Raw genomic sequence first — 6,544 nt, 5'->3', positions numbered from 1 at the left:
TCAGGCAGTCCCCTTGTGGTCCTCTTCCTTTCTTGTTTCACATTATAGCAGATGACACCATGTGGAAGCAAGTGTGAGAAGAAGAGATCAATGGGAGAAAAGAAGACAGAGAGCAAGGTGAGCCCTTTAATAATAACTCACTCTCCAGGAAACTAACCAAGACTCCATGAGAACTGCCTTAGTTTCTCCCAAGGATAGCACCTCTGAGTAGGGTCCACCTCAAAATTAGCACCAGTCCATCCAACACAGGAATCCCTGGAAGATACACCCAAACCCTAACACCACCTCAGCTAGGTCTCTTCTCAATGTATTGTGTTTTGCTTTAATCTATAGAATTATAACTTTTTAACTAGCCTGACCATTAGATCAGTATTCTCAATATCTAGCTCAATTTCAGTTAATATATAAAACCAGTCTGGGCTATATCTGAATCATCATACCATTTTAGCTCATGTGTCAGATGGAACTTTGAGATGTACAGATCACAGGACTTGCAAAAAATATACTGTACTGTAGGGAGCATGGATGGGATATCAAGCCAGAGCTACTAAAATATCACAGAGCTTCCAAAGCAGGGGTCACTTCTAACACTTGGGTATAAAAAGAGTAAGTACACGGCAGCAAATGGTTCCATGGAAAGGACCAGTTAACCAACAAGATGGCCAAATATGGATCTATAACTGTAGCTGATTTTGTAGTAACTGGGAGATATGATTACACTATGGTAAGCATTGGGCTTAATGACCACTAATACGTTTAGTATTGTTTTGTCTTCAAAAGTTTTCAAGGATGCTATTTAACATTCAGTTATTTGAAAATGTGCTGCACCACAGAGTGAGAACTATTTTCAAAAGGTCATTAAGGCCCTCCTCCCTTATTTAAGGATAAGGAAACTAAAGTTTTAAGAGATGAGATTTGAAATTGATTCAGTTTGACTGAGAACGCAGTCCCTACAACAGCCACTCAAGTGCTTTGTTCAGTGTATCTGATACCCTCTCTGAACTTACAGACCTAGGTCACCACAGTTAAATATGAGTAGGAGAGAAAAACACCTGAAAAAACAGACAAGAATATTATCAGATCCCTGCTTGCCCTGAGAATGTGTCTCTGCACTCTAACTATCTGGGCACTGTGGAGCCTCTCCAAGAGCAATCAAATTAGTGAAGTCTGAAACTGTCTAAACATTTGCATTGAGAGTTGGACATTTTAGAAAGTTATGACTCCAGTTTGCTTGCCCTTATTATAGTTTCATGAGGCTCTTCCACAATCCATAGTAGGTCTTCGCTAGCAAGACAGCATGGAAGAACAGGATGGTAGACATTGTGTGGAATAGGAATGGAGAAGTGAAGAAATTTACCTGGCTACAGTGCTGGCTCCTGAGGGGAAGGAAGTATGTTTCAGAGTGCTCACTTTGAACCTTAGGTGTTCTGCCTGCAGGTGTTGGTACATAAAGGGATCCAACCCCGCAGTTCAGCTGAGGCAGTGGGAATCCAGGTGAAGGGAGGTAGTAAGGGCAGGTGGGAATTTGTGGTGTGCTTCTGAGTGATGATTTCATTCATGGCAAACCCACAGCGTATGGCTGAGGAAGGGGAACAGCATCCAGCTGCAGGGAAGAGACCTGAGAATATGTAGACAGAAGGCCGGGCTCACCCCACCTGAGTGGGTTCTGAAAAGAGATCCAGTTCCAGCACAATGGCTAGGAGGTGAAACGGGGTTGTGAGACAAGGCCGGTAGGAAGTGGGCAGGGAGTTGGCAAAGTGACCATGTGCCTCAGTGGACATACAAGGCACCAGGAGGCTACTGAGGCCTTCGTGGGACCTGTCGGTCTGTTATATACTGTACTTGGTTAAAATTGTTAGAGTTTAATAATGTATTTTGGAGTGTCAAAGCCCCTACATGCCCACCTGTACAAGATACAGAAATGATTTTATAAGAATTTCCCTGTCAAATGCACAATGCCCTGGATTTGACCCTAAGCACCACACACACACACACACACACACACACAGGTGCACCATTTCATTAATGCTCCTACTCACCCCCAATCCTGCAGCAGACTAACCTCTCCCACCTTTGTCCTACTCTTCTGTGTCTCGATGTATTTATGACTAGGGCTCATCTTCAGCCATTGTGCATCAAGTTGGCTACACTGGTTGTAAAATTTTTTTAATATTTCTGTACAGGTTGAGAGAAAGTTGCTACGCCAAGACCTCCGCACGCCTTCCTCCTCCTGCTCTCACTCTGCCTGGCTCCAGACCTTCCCAGTCCAGAAACCAAACGGTTAATGCTAGAAGCAGCAGGACAGGCCCCAACACGCTGGCCAAGGTCTTCTGTTGCCCTCAATACCCTTAGGAATTCCCAAGTGTGGATCAGAGCATCCAACTTCAAGTCTGTCTCTGATTCCAATTGCCAGGTGAATCCCTTAGTTTCTTAGTTTTCTCATCTGTAAGATGGGCATAGATGTCTACCTTGCAGGGCTTCCAAGAAAATCACTGGCTTACACTTTCGATTTTAATAAAAAGGTTGTGATAATTTTGAAGAAGACGTTAAGCTGAGCCAGGATGCTGAGAAAATTCCAGAGGAAAGAAGCAATAATCTGAGCCACTTGGTCTGACAGAGTTTGCTGCTGGCCAACCCTATCACACCCAGCAGCCAAAGCAGAGAGAGTAAAGCAGGGCTCATTTCCCAAAGCCAATGCAGTGGCCTAACTGGCGACAGACCCCTGATCTGACTTTACTTACCCAAATCTTGCAAGGTGTGTGAGAAAACCCAATTTTCACTGCCTTTGTTTTTCCACAGAGCTCTTGAATGGGTCATGAGCTTGAAGGTTGCAGAGTCTCCAGAGAAGCACAGCTTCTTGGAAGTTCTTAAGAGTCCAGGCACTAGTCTCTGGAAAATCTGGAGTTCCTGGGGACTATTAGAAGCTTTAACTTTCCATCAAAGTTAAATATCTCAAAAACTGTTCCTGGGAAGTGTCATCAACACCTTCTTAATTGGCGGCCTTGGCATTGACTCAAGGCTGTGGTTTCTACTTCAGATCCTGGAGCAACATCAAGCCCTCCTCCAGGATCAGTTCCCTTCTGGATGGAAGATAAGTAAGAACCTCCAGCTTGGGGAAATAAAAGGAACCTAGCTTCGGTGAGTTGCATAAGCCGTATTTACACTGCTGTTAGAAAATGCCATTCTCTCCGGGAGATTATTGGCCAAAAGCCCTTGACCTCCATCCTCACAGTAAGAGTAAGAGATGAGATAAGACAAATTGATTCTTCAGCAATGGACGTTTGTTCTGAGGGCCAGAGGTCAAGATCTTAGAAGAAGGAAGCACTTGTGCTTGCATTCAGATGGGTGAAAGCTTGGACAGCAGGACCCGGCAGAAGGAACCACCAAAGGGCTACCTATCTCACTCTTGGAAAACTTTCCACCTCAGACTGTGATCACAGCAGGTTTTACTTGCTTTGCACATCCTCTAGATGCATGTGCCAGCCAGCTCTCTACAAGTATAGCAGGACCTACAGTCCAGGGACTTTGTTCTAAAACTGCAGCTGGAGTTCTTCCCTTTTCTGATTTCTCTTTCATACTGTGGCCCTCACATTCTTCAAATGAGGCCGTTTGGAGCTTTGTCTGAGCAGTAGAGTTGAACAGCAAGAGAAAAAATGACAGCCCCACCAAAAATGGATCCCTTCAGAGGAACAACAACAGTAGATTTGGAAGAGCCTATAAAAAAAAGAAATTTTCCTCTACGTTCTTCTGGTGTTGAGTGAAGGAGTGAAATAAAAGAGGAAATTGTGAGGACATGGATGTTTGGAATATCTGAGAGGAGAGGAGTCCACATTTCTGCTCAGGTAGAACCTAAGAAAGTGGTAAGACCAGGAGAAGAAATGGCCCAGAGATGAGATGTGTTGCTTAGGTAAACAGGGAGCATGTCCCAGGCTCCAGTGTGACCACACATCAGCAGTTGGACCTATGTGGCTGGTAGTGACTGGAAATTGGTAGGGCCTTGGACAAGTTCACTGAGTTTCTCCGCTGAGCAGGAGTTAGGAGAGACCCTGAAAGAGCCCTGGAGGAGCCAGCAGTTAGAAGCAAGTGTCAGTTAACAGCCCCTTGCATTACCAAAGACTAAGCAACAGCCAGGTAGAAGACCAGAGAAATAAGGTGATGACCACATGAATGGTAAGGGTGGAGGCCAGGCTCCGGGATGCTTGGCATTGCATCTGGCAGCAGAAATGATGATGTGACCCATTGGAGTGGAGGTGGGGACACTCCATGTTGAGATTATTTTTTCACTTCTCCAAGAAAATGGACGTTATGATATAAATTAAGTTACCTGAGTGAGGAGACTGATATGCTTATATCCTATTGAGGTGGGATTCCACAGTTGGATAAAATTCATAGTACACGGGTCTACTAAAAATAACCAGAAAGACCTAAACCCAACATTCATAGTGGTCTCTTCTGGGTAGTAGAATCATTGGGTCCTTCCTTCATTGCTTCCTTCCTTCCTTCCCTCCTTTTTTCTTTCCCCCCTCATTGCCTCTGTCCCTCTCTTTCTTCCTCTCAGGTATCTTTTTGTCTAATTTTCACAATGGACTGTTTTTCTACTTTTCTACAACAAACAATAAATTAGAACGCTATTGATTCTGTGACTCTAGCAGTTTGCCTTTTGTTTCTTGGTAGATTTATGTGCACAGGAGAGGAAAACAGTGCACCTCTCATTACCAAGAAGCTTGCAGTTTTCAAGAAGCAGTCACTAATGTAAATGGCCTTTGTTTTACAAATCTAGGGACTCAGTTAAATGCACAGGACTTTGCTATGCAAAATATGAAGAGGCTGCAGAATGCAATGCCATTTGTTCTAAAGAATATTATCACAGCCCCTGGGTGTTTACCAAAGAGAAAACTACCATCTGCAGATGGTCTAGCGGCACATTTATCCCATTTCCACATGTCACTAATGCAGTGCTGGAAACAAAGCTAATCAAAGTGATATTTTAGCAGGGAAGAAAGGTGTCTTTACTTAAAACCAGAAAACCATTTTGGTCATTCCCAGATTTTTAAAGATCAAATTCCAGCTGAATTTCTGTGATATGCCATTTAAATATCTTGGAAATATATATATATTTTGAAATATAAATACCATGGAAATATATGTATTTTCTGAATTTTTACATATATATTTTATTATATACATTATAATTTATATATGTGTGTATATATATATACACACACACAGTAATACCAATGTGCAATCATTAAATATGATAAAATATCCGGCAACATGATACTACATTAAAAAAGATACATTTTCAATTTTCAAGAATTAACCACTATATTCTTCCTTTTATTGATTCAAAATCCAAACTACTTCACAGCCATAAATGTTGCAATTTCAAACAAATCAGAGAAGAACTTCCCAATTTTTCTTTTAGGTTGTATCTACACATAAAGTTAATATGACTAAGTTCAGTTCATAACTCAATCAAATCTTTAGCCTAACTAACCCTTAATTTTGTTTCAATTCTCCTCCAGAAGTTAATAGGATGCTGTGGTTTAGATCTAAAGTGCTTGAAAAATGGTCTCATGTGTTCAGGGGTGGGGATTTTGGAAGGTGATTGATTATGCATTAATCCACTGGTGTGTTCACAGTTGAATATGCTATGAGGAAGCAGGGCCAAGTTGGAGGAGAAGGGGCATGGGGTATGACCTGGAAGGGTGTATTCTTTTCTTCCATATCTTCCTCTTGTTCTGGCTCTTTTTGTTTTCTTTGTGCTTCCTGGTTGCCATTAAGAGAGTAGCTTTTCCAGTAGGTCCTTTAGCCATGATACTTCTTCTTGGAGGGATCTGACCATGGACTGATACCTCTGAAACTGTAAGCCAAAATAAACCTGTTTTTTGTTTTTTTTTTTTGGGTGTCAGATATTTTGTCCCAGGAAAGCTGATCAATAGACAGGACTATTAAATAGTCTTGCATTGTCAAACAAAAATACCAGCTGTATGAGGGAGACAATAGAATGGTTTCACCCTTTACATTGTTGATAGGAATGTAAACTAGTACAACCACTATGAAAGTCAGTCTGGAGATTCCTCAAAAAACTAAGATTAGAAATTCCATTTGACCCAGCTATTTCCCCTTCTAGGTATCTCACGAAAGAGTTAAAAACATCATACTATGATGATACAACATGATACATACATTCCCATGTTTATAGCAGCACAGCTCAAAATAGCTAAATCTTAGAAGTGGTCTATACGTCCATCAACAAATGAATGAATAAAGAATGTAGCATTTATACATAGTGGAGTACTATTCTGCCACAAAGAAAGATAAACTTGAGTTATTTGTAGGAAAATGGATGAATCTTGAGATCGTAATACTAAGTAAATACATCAGACCCACAAGCTCAAGTATCCCATGGTTCCTCTTATATGAGAAACTCAAAGCATCAATAATAGAAGAGTAAAATAAAAGATAGATAATAGGAAATAGGAAGACAGATCTTTTGCAAAAGAGCAGGGGACCAAGAGATGGAGGGAGGGAAGGGGGAGGG

At 41.7% G+C, this 6,544-nt stretch overlaps 1 long non-coding RNA gene across 1 annotated transcript; it reads left to right on the top strand.

The window, feature by feature from the left end:
• LOC102028928 lies at positions 1 to 4,623 on the top strand. Its single transcript, XR_259416.1, has 3 exons — positions 1 to 117; positions 2,184 to 2,413; positions 2,800 to 4,623. It is a non-coding gene; the product is annotated as an uncharacterized LOC102028928 (long non-coding RNA).
• The last annotated feature ends 1,921 nt before the right edge of the window (positions 4,624 to 6,544 follow it).

This window comes from Chinchilla lanigera, unplaced genomic scaffold (genome assembly GCF_000276665.1).
Source record: "Chinchilla lanigera isolate Chin_1 unplaced genomic scaffold, ChiLan1.0 scaffold00004, whole genome shotgun sequence".
Lineage (NCBI taxonomy): Eukaryota > Metazoa > Chordata > Mammalia > Rodentia > Chinchillidae > Chinchilla > Chinchilla lanigera.
This window is presented reverse-complemented; position numbering and strand designations above follow the sequence as displayed.